Here is a 14917-nt window from a genome sequence, read left to right as displayed (position 1 = left end):
ATGCTTGGATGTTTCTTAATGTACGGAGTATGAAACATGAGATACCATCAACAATGTGGTCTTATCTTCATATAAGGGGCTCGAGACCCCAAAAGTACAACAATGCCAAGCAACCAGAGCTTCCAGGGACTAAGCCACTACATAAAGACTATACATGGACTGACCCTGGACTCTGACCTCATAGGTAGCAATGAATATCCTAGTAAGAGCACCAGTGGAAGGGGAAGCCCTGGATCCTGCTAAGACTGAACCCCCAGTGAACGTGATTGTTGGGGGGAGGGCGGCAATGGGGGGAGCATGGGGAGGGGTACATCCATAAAGAAGAGGAGGGGGAGGGATTAGGGGGATGTTTGCCCGGAAACCGGGAAAGGTAATAACACTCGAAATGTATATAAGAAATACGCAAGTTAATAAAAAAAAGGGGGGGAATCAAAATAATTACACTAGTCTGTTATTTGTAGATGATTTTTGGCTTTATAACCAAGACCCCTACAAAATTAATCTTAATCTTTCAATGAAATTTGTATTTAATAATCCATATATTCTTGAGCTTCACTGTCTGATTCATTGCATAACATATAAGGTTTTGTCCCAGAAGGTATTCACAACAATCTATGTAATCTTGATTTCCTATAGACCTAACCTTTGAATTGCAGATCTATCACTAATAATTTTCAGTGCATGAGTAAAAGAAATATTTTCTTTTGTTTTTCTTTAAATTCTCAAGTCACTCTTCATGAGTGAGAGAAGATGATGCATTTACTCAGGGTAGGAACTGGAAGCAGGAGCTTAAGCAGAAGCGTTGTTGCTGCTTACCAGTTTTCTTCCTGTGGGTAGTTCAGAATCCTTCCTAATACACACCAGGATCCCCTAAACAGGTGAGGTACCACACGCAGTGGGCTGGTTCCTCCCCCATCAATCATCATTTAAGAAAATGACCCCACCGACTTGTACACAGGAAAACTGGTAGACATACTTTAACTGATGTTTTCTAATTCCAGAAAGCTCAACTTGAGTCAACATGACAAAAATAATAATATGCACTTAAAATATACCAAATACTTATTTTATAAGTTACAGAATTTATCTACATAATTTATATTCACCTTTGATCAGTGGATCAGAATTCAAAGTCCAGAAATAAGGCACAATTCAATAAAGAGTTGACTGTTCACATACAACCAATGACAGCTTACTGGGTCACTCCTTTTTTTAAATGTACTATTACACAAACAATTACAAATATTTGAGATGCCAAATTAAAATTACTTTTTTATTAGATAAATTTCTTTACTTACATTTTAAATGTTATTCCCTTTCCCGATTTCCTTTCCATAAGCCCCCATCCTGTCTCCCTCCCCCTTACAGGCATTCCCCCATACTTTCCCCTTACTGTATCCCCCATATTCTCCTGCTCTGGGGGTCCAACCTTGGTAGGACCGAGGGCTTCCCATTCCACTGGTGCCCCACAAGCCTATTCTCTGCTCCATATGCAGTTGGAGCCCTGGGTCAGTCCATGTATAGTCTTTCAGGAGTGGTTTAATCGCTGGAAGCTCTGGTTGGTTGGCATTGTTGTACCGATGAGGTTGCAAGTTCCTTCAACTCTTTCAATCCTTCCTCTAATTCCCTCCAAGGCGGTCAAATTCTCAGTTAAGTGGTTTGCTGCTATCATTGATCTCTGTATTAAAATTTTTTATAATGCTTTTTAAAAACACAGAAAGGAAGATACTAAATTAACACAAATTCTAAAACTTTGAACAATTACTATTTTTCCATTAATTAAAATTGTTGATTATACTTCTTTCCACCGAGTGTATATATGTATGACTCTTATGTAAGTGTACCTATATACATGCCCCAATGTATCTGTGAAGTTAACGAGGTACCTTTCGTGAGATCGTTCTGTATAATCCATGAGACTTCCAGATATCTAATTCAGAACTCTAAGGTAGCATGGCAGGTGCCTTTACATGGCAAGACATTTCCCTGCTCCATTTGCATTAACAATATGAATTAACTAAGTGAACATAAGGTAAGTATCACATCATCCTGGTAATATATGCACAGTTTTATCGTTTGTTTTCAGGACTATTACCATCAGGTGGAAATGGGTGTCAATTCCTTAAAACTGTGTGATGCATGTTCAATTCATATACTTCACACGGTCAATATATTCTAATTTAAACTTTTTGGAAACAATTTAACTTATTTGAAATTTTTTATTACATATGTTTTACTTTCTAAGGCGCGCAGGTTGTCACATATTACCATGAGTATCCCCCCAAAAAAAGAAACATACATAGAAATATTATAACTGTTTGTATTTTAATAACAGCAGGAAAAACTTCTTACAATATTATATAAGGGTTTGAAATTGTGACTTGAAAAACAGTAATTTTTTGAAGTCTACAGAGTTCCGTACATAACAAAGCATGATTTCAGTTGCCAAACTCCTGAAATAGTGGGAAGAACTAGCATTGTACGTAGGGAATTTTGCTGTCACAAGGGACTATGTGAAAGAGTCTGTTTACTCCAATAGTCTGTGGAGGATATTGACTAATCTTTTTCTTTAAGATGATTCTTTGGGTTTCCTTCAGAAAACACATAGACTTATTGCTATAAGGAGCCAAGGATGGTATGTTTTGACTTATTAGTGGCTTGCATTGGAAAACTGAGTACCTGTCACTTTTCCATCTCCAGCTTTCATTGCAAGGCATGACTATATATTTTCACTCAAATCACCTCTTTTTTTCACATTAATTTATTTATTTATTCACAACTTTCTAGATCCAAAATTTGCACTAACACCTTCATACTGAAATTGCCTTAATACATTATTAACATTAATACATTTGTATTAAACATTAATACAAAATAATTTTTCAATCAGAATTCTTATTTACACATACCCATTAAAAATAATGTTACTTAGGATCAATTTTTGGTAAATTTTGAAAAGAAATAAGCTATAAAAAAGAAAAATACTTAATCTTAAATAAGAATAAATTATTATTACCCTATACATTCAATACTTCAAAATATATAAAAAACTGAACATGCAAAGGAATTAACATAGTCAATATTGAGGATATATGCAAGGACACAAACAAGGAATCTGTGGGTAGATAGGATATTTACTTCTCTAAATTACTACTGTTACTTCTGTTATTCATGCTGTGGTCTTTATTGTTAAACATTCATACATAATAATCTAGCTCTATATTGCATATAAATATAACGTTAAGTACAGCAGAAGTGAGTGATAATCGCACCTGGAGTAGGAGAGTAATTAATACCTACATGATCCTGGATTTTCTTAATACTTTTACCAACAGTTTGCATATCCTGAAGTCTCCCCTTATCGATTACCTTTTAAGAAAAGTTTCTGTGATGATGATGATGATGATGATGATGATATATATATATATATATATATATATATATATATATATATATATATATATCCCAGAAAGGTATGGCCATGTTGGATAGGTGTGTAACTGAGGGTGTGGTTTTTGGACCCTTGTCCTAGGTGCCTGGAAGCCAGTATTCTGCCAGCAGCCTTTAGATGAAGATAGTGAACTAACACCTCTGCTGGCACCATGACTGCCTGGGTACTGCCATGCTCCTTTCTTCATGATAATGGACTGAACCTCTGAACCTGTACATGAGGCCCAATTAAATTGTGTCCTTTATAAAACTTGCCTTGGCTAATATCCACTTATTAGTGAGTACATACTATGTACTTCATTTTCAGTCTGAGGTACTTCCCTCAGGACGATATTTTCTAGTTCCCTTTATTTGTCTGCAAAATCCATGGAATCCTCATTCTTAATAGCTTAGATTATTGATTGCTGATTGTAGCAGCTTGTAATCCCTCCAATAATGGAGTAATGTTCCTCTTTTTTCCATACCCTCCCCAACATGTGCTACCACCTGCGTTTTTTCATTAGCCATTCAGGTTGGGGTAATGAAGTATCTCAGGGTGGTTTTGATTTTTATTTTCCTGTTCACTAAGAACTTTGCAGATTTCTCTAAGTGCTTCTTAGCCATTCAAGAAGTCTCTACTATGGATTCTGTGTTATGTACTCCATTTTTCATTGGGTTGTTTGTTTCTTGGTGGTTAGCTTCTTGTGTTCTTTATATACTTTGGATATCAGCGCTCTATCAGATTTGGTATTAGTGAAAACATTTTTCCAATCTATAGGTTGCTGATTTTCCCTATTGATTATGTCTTTTGCCTTACAGTTTCATGACATGCCATTCATCAATTATTGATCTTAGAGTCTGAGTCACTGGAATTCTGTTCAGGAAATTTTCCACTGTGGCAGCAAGTTCCAGGTTCTTTAATAGTTTCTCTTCTATTTAATTCAGTGTATCTGGTTTTCATGGATATTAGCAAAAAAAAAAAATACCCGGGGTTGGGGATTTGGCTCAGTGGTAGAGCGCTTACCTAGGAAGCGCAAGGTCCTGGGTTCGGTCCCCAGCCCCATTAAAAAAAAAAAAAAAAAAAAAAAAAAAAACCAAAAAACCTAAAAAATACCCAGGATACAATCCACAAAATTCAAGAAGGTTAACAAGTCAAGTGGTCCAAGTAAGGATGCCTCAGTACTACTTGAGAGGAAGAAGGAAACAATTACAGGGGAAGGCAGGGAAGGACTAAGGTGTGAAAGGGGACAGGAAGGGGAAGATTGAGATATGATGAGATATGTGGGGGGACAAGGTTGAAGTCTTGAGGGCCAGAAGAAACATTGGAAACTGGCAACTTGGATAGGTGGGAGGTTGGAGGAACTTCTAGAATGTACCAACGACCAGGGAAGTGAGAGACTCTCAGGACTCAATGGTAGTGGACTTAGATGAAATGCCAAATAACGGGGAGAGGGTACTAGTAGAGTCCACTTTCAGTAGAAAAAACAGGGCATCCAGTAGGTGGATTGGGTTTGCCATCCCACTGTCACAAAAGTTTGTGCAGAATTGTTCCTGTCTGAAATAACTGCAGAGACAAAATGGAGAAGAACATGAGGCAAAGATGGTCCAGTGATAGGCCAAATTGAATACACCTCAAGGTATACCCCAAGGTCTGTCACTATTTCTGATACTACTGTGTGCTGTACTTATAAACTGGAGCATAGCATGACTGCCCCCCAAAAGGACCAACAAGCAGCTGAGTTAAATGCAGATATTTATACCCAACCAATGAACTAAAACTGGTGACCCCCCTGGTTGGTTTAGGGAAAAGCTGGAAGAAGCTGAGGAGGAGGGTGACCCTATAGGAAGATCAGGAGTCTCATATAACCGGAGATTGCTCAGACACTGAGCCACAAACCAGGAAGCAAACCCCAGCTGATATGAGGCCAAAATACATATACAGCAGAGGACGGCCTGGTCTGGAATCAGTGAGAAAAGATGCAACTAACCCTCAAGAGACCTAGGGGCCACGGAGAGGGAAGATCTGTTACGGTGGTCCTGGAGGGACATCCTCTTGAAAACAGAGGAATGAAGGAGGTGTGGGATGAGGAACAGTCAGATGCCAGACTGGGAGGTGAATAATGGCTGAAATATTTTTAAAAAAAGATTAAAGAATTAAAAAACAGACTTTCATTGGTCACGGTGTCTGTGAACAGTAGTAAAACCCTAAGATACAAGTTGGTACCAGGAACTGGGGTATTGCTGTGATAGGCATGCCCATGCTTTTTTTTTCCTTGTAAGAATCAGGATTTGGGGACTTTGGAAATCAATGGAAGCTTTAAGTTGGACTTAATGCGCTGTCCTAGTAGGTAGGCAGTAGACTTTGATCCTGAGAATGATTGGAACTGTACAGAAATGGTTGAAGAGCTTTCAGTGGAATAGAATTTTAGAATGTAGCCTTGAAAGAATTTTTTGTAATATTTTGGGGAAGAATGTGGCTGCTTTTTTGCCCTTGTCTGGATAATCTCCCTTTGGCTAAGGGAAACAGGTTTATATTAATTGCACTGACAAAGGAAATCTCCAAAAAACCCAGCAGATTATTTGTTCTGTGGTTCAGTCTCATGAACAGCATTTTGAACAAATGCAGCAAATTTAGAAAGAAAAAAAATGAAATAGATGGTTCAAGTTTTAAAGGGAAATGAGAAAGTGAAATGGACCTGAACTCTACGTTCTAGGAAATAACAGACTGAGCAATTTGGAGTCAAGATCTTACCTAGTTCAGTTTAGATCCAAGCATGGTGGTACACACCTTTCATCCCAGGACTCAAAGCCAGAAGGATCTCTAAATGCAAGGCCAGGCTAGGATAAAGCAGAGTCTAGGTGAAGAAAATTTTAAATCCAGGCATGGTGGTATATGCCTTTAATCCCAACATTGTATGAGACAGAGCCATGAACATCTTGAGTTCAAGATCAATCTACAGAGCAATTTCCAGGAAAGCCAAGCTTAGAAAGAAAAGGAGTCTGAAAACAGAGGCCGGTAATAGAATAAGGGTGACCATGTTCCAGTCCACTAAAGCAGCAGTACATAGCAGTTTCAGCCATGTGGCTCTGGCCTTAGGGTGAAAAATAGAAGGGGCTAATGGGACAATTGATGGTGATTAGCTGGGGATAACAGATTAAGAATAGACCATCATCACTTAGGGGAAATCTTCTCGAAAGTGTTTTCTGAGGGCACAAAGAAATTGTATTTCATGGATAGCCAAGCATGTATGTAGTGCTGCAGCTGTACTTGGTAATGTGTAAGAGTCACCAAGGTGGCACTGGTTTTGAAGGCATGAAGCGGTCATGGAGAAGAGCTGAAGCTTGGCACTGTAAGAGACCATGAAAAGGCGATTGGTATAGGTGCAACCTCAATCGTAGTTGACAGCCCAGGACTGAAGGAGTCATGAAACAGATTTGTGGCTTTGCACCATGAAGAGAGCCTATGAGAGGCTGTTGGTGAAGACTAGTTGCAACAAAGACCCCTGAATATTGGACATACCAGTACCCTGAGCTGATCACCAAGAACATCAGTGGCAGTGCAGCGGATCAGTCTGAGCTTAGAGTACTGTCGTCTGTAGATCTAGAGAACTGAGGCCAATCCTTTGTAGAAGTCTATTAAATTGTGGGTGGAACCCAGACATTGTAACAAAATCTGTAACATTGTAGTTTCCTTGGACACCCCAAAATTTTTTAGATACCAGAGGCATAGACTATCTCATGAGAAACTTGGTGTAGAATCAGCCCAGGAGAAAGAAGTTTGTTGCAGACAAGAAAGAATAAAGTATTTGAAAGTCTGGAGACCACTTTTACATGAGAAATGAAGATCCAGAGTTTGAATGTTGTCTGGCTGGTTGTCCGTCTTGCTTTGGAAATTACGGTTAAGTGATTGGATGAATCTCAGAAGAAACCTTGAACATTAGACTTTTAACATTATTGAAACTGCTATAGACTATGGGAATTTTGAAGTTGGACTAAATGTATTTTGCATTATGCTATATTTAGGTATCTTCCACAGAGACCCAAAGTTTGTATATGCCTATGGGAACAGAGAGTGAAGTGTGATGGTTTTTATAAGCTCATCCCAAGTTGTGGCAGTAGGAGGTGTGGCCTTGTTAAGGGTAGGCATGTGATTTTTATTGTGGACTTTGAGACCCTCATCATAGCTTCCAGTAAGGAAGTATTCTGCTAGCAGCCTACAGATGAAAAGAAAGATCTTTGAATTCTTCATGAAACCAGTGAAACAAGCATGTCAGTGGTCAATTATGGGTCACTAGATGAATGAATTTATATTTGAAGAATAAAAGGATAAGAAATGGAAAACTATGGAAACTGTAGGTACACAGCACAATGAAAGGCTTAGTATACAGAGAGAAACCATAGCAAGTAAGGCACCCAAACTTTTAGACATATATATCTCAGAGGAAGATGTTGAGCAATTCCCCTCTGTGTGTGTGTGTGTGTGTGTGTGTGTGTGTGTGGGTGTTTGTGTGTGTGTGTGTGTGTGTGTGTGTGTGTGTGTGTAAAATTTTGATCTTTACTCATCTCAAGATAGGCCAGCCAGCAAGCTTCATCAGCTGATTTTTGATACGAAAAAGTAAAAAATAATAATAGAGAAATCAAAGATTCTACAGCAAATTAAATTGCCAGTAAGAAAATGTATTCTCAGGGCAGTCACTTTTTATAGTCCCTCTAGATGTCAGACACATATTTCATTTTTTTTCTCTTTAAAGCACAAGCAAAGGGTTCCTTGAAGTAGTGATTACCTCTATGCCGATATTGCAATGTAACTTTTGACAAAACATGAAGATTGATGGAAACTCCTACAAAAAGTTCATGGTAGAATGCATGGGGATAGAACTTATGACATGACTGATGTTTTCAAACGATTTAAACAGTTTTCTCAAAGCCAAATCCTACCCCTGATTTTTACAGGGGCCATCTAAGAAATATTCTCCTTCAGAGTCATAGGAAAAATAATGCAGAACCCTGTTCACTGGCACATCACATTGTACACAAATTAACACAATGTTTAAAGATCAGTGAGAATCCAGTGAGGAGATCTGATTTTAAGTGGATGGAGAGAAATATTTGACATCAGCATATACAACATGAAAATTTAAAAGGAAATTGATTTATTAGACCATTCTGTATAATACTGTATTGATTTATACCTCATTCTATATAGGTGTATTTTCTTCCACATAATTTTTATTTCAGTTACACTGCAATTTATACATCAAAGAGGGCTTTAATCATCAAGTGTTGAAGCTATTTGGTCATTAATTTTTTTTCACTGTGAGTGTTGCCACATTTACTTTCCTCAGCCACCATGGAGGGATTAGTACTTCTGGCAACAGTAATTATGGATACTTTCTTCAGTGATGGTCATTACCACTTCTGGATTGACCAAGGAAAGTGCTATTTTTCCATTAGGGCTGTGCTACCCACTCTGTACAGGAGTCTAGTGGGGGTTGGAGGCTTTTCTAATGATCAGAAGCAGTTTTCCACGCAGGTAAAGCCTGTTAGCCTCTGAATGTAGGTAGTGCTCTGGGTCAGCATGAAGACAGGCCCATCAAACCTTAGGATTCTTTGGCCTATAGGACAAAACTTTTCCTCCTCAAATCAACAATTCCTCTTAAAATGATTCCTTATCAAAATGATCAACCTGTGGGAAAGCCCAAACGACTCTCTGTTTTGTTGTTGTTATTGTATTTGTATTTGTGTTCTCAGAGTCCATTTCTAAGACTCCTATTGAATATTTTGTCATCAATAGTCATGAGGGAAATTGATCTCTTTCTTTATTGGGTTGTTTTGTGGTTTAGGTATAAGCCTTATTACAGCCTCATAGGATGAATTGGGTAGTGTTGCATCTATTTCTATTTGTGGAATCGTTTGAGAATTGGTTTTAGTTCTTCTATGAATGTCTGATAGAATTCTTCACTAAACCCATCTTGGTTTTTTCGTTCTTTTTTGGTTGGGAGATTTTAATGACTACTGCTATTTCCTTCGGGTTTATGGGATTTTTAAATGGTTTATCTGATCCCCATTTAATTTTTGTACCTGATATTTGTCTAGAAAATTGCCCATTTCATTAATGTTTTCCAGTTATGTTGAGTTTAGGATTCTGTAGTAGGACCTGATGATTTTTTTATCTTAAAGTTTGTGTTGTAATATTTCCCTTTTCATTTCTGGCTCTGTTATTTTGTATACTGTCTCTGTGTCCTCTGAATATTCTGGCTAAGGCTTTATATATCTTGTAGATTTTCTCAAAGATTCAGCTCCAGATTTTGTTGATACTTCACATGGTTCTTTTTGTTTATACTTGTTGATTTCTGCCATGAATTTGAATATATCCTGCCTTTTATTCTACATGAATGTATTTACTTTCTTTTGTTCTAGACTTTCAGGTGTCTGTCAAGCTGCTGGTGTATGTTCTCTCCAGTTTCTTTTGGAGGTACACAGAGTTATATATTTTTTCCTCTTAGCACTGCTTTCACTGTGTCCCATAAGTGTGAATGTGTTGTGGTTTTATTTTCATTAAGTTGTAGGGGATCTTTGTTCTCTTCTATACCTATTATGCTTAGACTTGATCTCAATGTGTCCTCGATTTCCTGGATGCTTTGGATTAGGAGCTTTTTGTGCTTTATATTTTCTTTGACTGTTGTGTCAATGTTTTGTATGATATATTCTGCCCCTGAGAATCTCTCTTCTATCTCTTGCATTGTAATGGTGATGCTTATATCTGTGATTCCTGATTTCTTTCTTAAGTTTTCTCTCACCAGGCTTGTATCTCTTTGAGATTTCTTTATTGTTTCTCTTTCTATTTTTACATCCTGGATGATTTTGTTCAATTTCTTCACTTGTTTGTTTGTGTTCTCCTGTAATTCCTTTGGGGTTTTTGTGTTTCCTCTTTAAGGCTTCTTCCTGTTTACCTGTGTTGTTATGTATTTATTTATGGGATTTATATTTATGCCCTTCCTAAACTACTATCACATCATCATGAGATGTGATTTTAAATCAGAATCTTGCTTTTCCAGTGTGTTGGTGTATCCGTGCCTTGCTGCGATGGGAGATCTTGGTTCATGTGATGCCAAGTGTTTTTGGATTCTGTTGCTTAGGTTCTGGTACCTGCCTCTCACCATCTGGTTATCTGAGCACTTAGCTGGTCTTTCTGTCTATGACAGTGACTTCAACTTTCTGTAATGTATCTGTCAGCACTTTTGGGATACCAGCACCCTCCCAGAGGGACTTGGTTACTGAGAAATGTAGCACTGGATCAGCTCTGTTTGCAAATCGAAACCAGAATATACTGTCCCAGCTGATTTTGGGTTCCTGTGTCCTGAGGGCTCCAGACAGCTTCCTCTGGGCAGAAGTGGATGTTTCTTCTGTGTCTCAGGTGTGTCAGCATTCCTTAGAAACCAGTTCTTTCCATGCAGGATCTGGGCACAGAGAGTTGTGGATCACATTCTTCATCAGGTGCTTATTGAAGCCATAGGTAACAAAACTTCTATTGTCATCAAATTATGGATGTATTTTTACTTACTCTACTTTCTCATCTGCTTTGGCATCAGCGCTGAATAGATTTAAGACATCTGCGCATGTGTCTTCAGGTGCTGAAGAAAAACACCCTTCTCTGTACATTGCCTATTGGGCTGACACTTAAACATTGCTCTGGGATGTTGCAAACAGACCAAGCTAGAAAGGTACAAAATGACTTTATGTGCCTTAGTTGGAATGTTGATCTTATTCTCTTAGACAATCAACTTGTCCCTCTCTGCATCCTGTTACACGCTGAGGACAGAATATTTGGAGGATGTTGTACCTGCCCCTGAAACACTGCAACTCACTGTAAGTGAAATCCTCATCTCATTGGAGCCTCCCCTTCATTACAAGCACCAAACACCTAGGTGACATTAAAGAAAAAGTTTTAGGATTTTACTTAAACTTCTCTGTAGCATTTTTACATTCCTTTCTCCCCAGGAAAAGAACTATGTCAAAAGTAGCTTTGCTCAGTTATTAGATGTGCATTACTCTTTTCATCTCTGTCCTCTAACCCAATCTATCCCCCTTCCATCTCTGTGCCCACTAGTGACCAGATATCCTGAATATTAAACCTGTTTGATTCCAAAGTAATAATGCTTATCAATGTCCCTGGCTCAATGTCTTTTATATACTCCACTTTACCCACAACCACGTATGCAATACTTCTTGTCTGGGACTTTAATTTAAACCTAATTTTCCTTCCAGAATTCTTAATCAAATAATATTTTTGCTGCTTTTATTGTTACCTCAATACTTTCTCAGTCTATTCACACCCTAAGATTGAAAACAACAGTTTACTATCCTATGCAATGTCTTTTCTCTGGACCTTTGAGATCTTTTTTCACCATGGTGTATTTCTATTTGTCAAATTCTGTATTAATAAGCCTTGCTTCCTCTGAGCAGTCTGCTGCTTTGTAGGAGTTGGAAAATTGAGAAACTATAAAGAAGAAATTCTACCCTGCACTGTGGATTCCCAGTGTTTTATTTTGGATGCCTTGTGAGTAATGTTTTCTCAGCTGATCTATTTCCTCTATTTTGTCAAGTTGAAAACATCTTCATCATCTACTGATACTTCAGATTTATTTTTTTTAGTTTCTCTATCTATCTATCTATCTATCTATCTATCTATCTATCTATCTCCTCCCTCATTTCTTTTTCATCACATTAAATATAAAAACAGAGGTCAAGAGTAGCACATTTTATTTATCATTCAGTCCCTTAACGAATATCCTCCAGAATTTCCTTTACTCAGGAGCTAACCCTGATTTCCTGAACAAACTAGAGGTAATTTCAATTCAGAAATTTCAATACCAGGGCCACTAACGTGAAGGAAACCCTTGCTTTTCTGGGTAGTAGATGCTCACAATCTTGGTCTAAACAATCATTCAGTTGTGATAAATAAGGGAACAGCATCACAGATGTTAAATCCCTGATAACTGATGCCTCGGGGACAGCTCGAAGAAAGTGTGTTCCAAAACTGATGTGGTCATGAGTCTGTTGTCTCCCAAACTAGATTCACCCAAGAGCAACAAGTTACGAAGGCATCGAGAAAGCATGGACAACAGCTGAGTCTTATCACTGTGTGGCAGGGATGGATTTCTGGAAGACATGCAAGAAGAGGCTACTGATGAGAGTGCACCCCAGTTGCAACAAGGTATTCGGGTGTTTTGGGGTTCAATATCATAGAGGGACCAGCAAGATCAGTAGCATCCATGAGTAAAGACACCCAGAGCCTAGAATAGCAGTTGGCTGTACATGTGCTGCAGACAGCAGAGCTAGAGATGTTACCCAGACCCTTTAAATGATACAAGAAAATAAAAAGTGGATCACACATAGTAATGTATTAAGTTATTAACACTGATAAGGTTTCATTTACTTTGTTCACATTGTTGCTTGATTTTTCTTTCTTGATGTAAGAAAGGATTTTTATTACTTTATTAGAGCCATTTTTTTCAAAATGAATTTTTTTGAGTTTAATAGAGAATTTGGATTTTAAAAGACATTGGTTTTTGAAGATAATGAATTTTTAAATTGTTTCAAATAGCAAACTGTGGGGCTTTGCAAGTCTTAGGACAGATATGTTTGATTGTCAACCTTTGATAAAGGACTTCCATAACATAAACAGATTTGTGTTTGATATTCATCACAATTGCAGGTTAAATTGTACCCACAAGGAACAACAGCACACCAGAGATAGAGGCAGAAAGATACCAAGCTCAAGGTCGTCCTCCGCATTTCTCTGGACAAACTTTGTCTGATTCAGAGGAAAGATATATGCTCTTTGCCATTTTACAATGGAAATATGTAACTTGCTTTTGCACTTACAGGAGTCACATTAAAAGTACTGACCTGAGTCTCAGAAGACATTTTGAACTTCTAAATAATATTTAACCGATGATAAATAAGGTGATTTAAATTTTGTACAGTATACATTTTTAGTATTATTTTGTTGTGATTGGCTTGAATGAGATGTCTCCAATTTTCAGATACTTTACTCCTAATTCATGGCCATTTGGGGAAGATTAGGAGATGCTGCATTGCTAGACAAAAGATATCTTAGGGATAGCTTTCCCTCTTTCAAAAATCTCATTTTATTTCAAACAGCTCTCTGCTTCCTCTCTGTGCTTTAAGATACAAGCTCTACTTCAGCAACCCTGTGCTTGCCACTCAAGATTGAGATCAGAAATAAAGACAAACAGAGACAATGAAAAGCTAAAGCATATGAGTAAACTGATTATCACATGTAAACTAGAATTCTATGCTACAGACAGGAGGGATTTTAGAAAAACTGTCCATTTACAAATTCAACTTCTGTCAAGAAAAATGACAGAAACAGTAAATACACAATTCTTTATATCCCCAGATACTGTAACCAATATCCTTCGCGTTCACTTTAAGATATATTAATTCCACACAGATTCAACTCTTCTAACTGTCCATGTTAAGGATCCATTGAATTGGAGCTGTATCAGTGCTCTTCATGAAACATAAATGGTAAGCAGTACACAGAAATTTATACACCTTTCTCAGATAACACTGTCAATGCTAAAATTAAAAGCAAATCACAGATTACAACAGCATGATTTAAAACTTAGAATATCAAAATATAGAATATTGCACACATATCATAGAACTTTTTATTCTTAGATACTAATGAGATGGTTATTGTTTCTTTCAACTTGATGTGATCTAGAATCACCTGAGAGGCAAGCCCCTGTCTTTTTTGAGCTGGCATAATTAAATTAATTGAAGTTAATTAATCAATCATAATTAATTTAATTGAAGTAGGAGGACCTATCCTTCTTGATTGGATCAGTCTGTGTATTCTTAGTACTGGCCTCTTCCCTAACAAATTATCTTTCTGGATTCCAGGCAAGAATGATTCAAACCAAAGTCCAAAGACTGATAATTTTAAAAATATATCCACAATTAGTAATTACTTACATGATAAAATGTAACTTATTTTAAAACACAGTAACTTCTTTAGGTACGTTCAGTGTCTTAATCTCACTTTGACACACATTATATAGGTATCTGCACATTTGGGATTCGTTGTTGTTGTTTTTGTTTGTTTGTTTGTTTAGCTAAACCTATATAAACTTGACTTCTGTGTCTATTTTATAAATTTGGAAGACAGGATAGCCATGATATAAAAATAGTTAACCTTAGCCTGCTAAGTGATAGATTAAGAAAAAAAATCACTTTATGCTTAAATCCAGTCTGTTCTACACAGTGTCATCCTGCCTAGAAACAGCTATTGATGAAAACATTGTCTTTAAAAATAATAAAGCATACAATGACTTCATGAAATTCTTAGGCAAATGGATGGAACTAGAAAATATCATTCGGACTGAGGTAACCCTGTCACAAAATGACACACAAGATAAGTGGATATTAGCCCAAAAGATCCAAATATCCAAAGTAC

General features: G+C 37.3%; 1 long non-coding RNA gene across 2 annotated transcripts in view; it reads left to right on the top strand.

Annotated features, from left to right (window-relative positions):
- LOC148007688 (uncharacterized) overlaps nucleotides 1–14917 on the top strand; it is a 49955-nt gene that overhangs the window by 9863 nt on the left and 25175 nt on the right. The window contains exons 4-7 of one of the 2 annotated variants that reach the window (XR_015646704.1): nucleotides 11206–11298; nucleotides 11911–11989; nucleotides 12506–12646; nucleotides 13320–13398. This is a non-coding gene — a long non-coding RNA (uncharacterized LOC148007688). Of the gene's footprint in view, nucleotides 1–11205; nucleotides 11299–11910; nucleotides 11990–12505; nucleotides 12647–13319; nucleotides 13399–14917 lie in introns of those variants that run through there. The other variant, XR_015646699.1, reaches the window with a different exon arrangement.

This window comes from Rattus norvegicus, chromosome 1 (genome assembly GCF_021556685.1).
Source record: "Rattus norvegicus strain SHRSP/BbbUtx chromosome 1, alternate assembly SHRSP_T2T, whole genome shotgun sequence".
Lineage (NCBI taxonomy): Eukaryota > Metazoa > Chordata > Mammalia > Rodentia > Muridae > Rattus > Rattus norvegicus.
The sequence above is the reverse complement of the archived record's forward strand: the minus strand, read 5'-3'. Positions and strand labels throughout refer to the sequence as shown.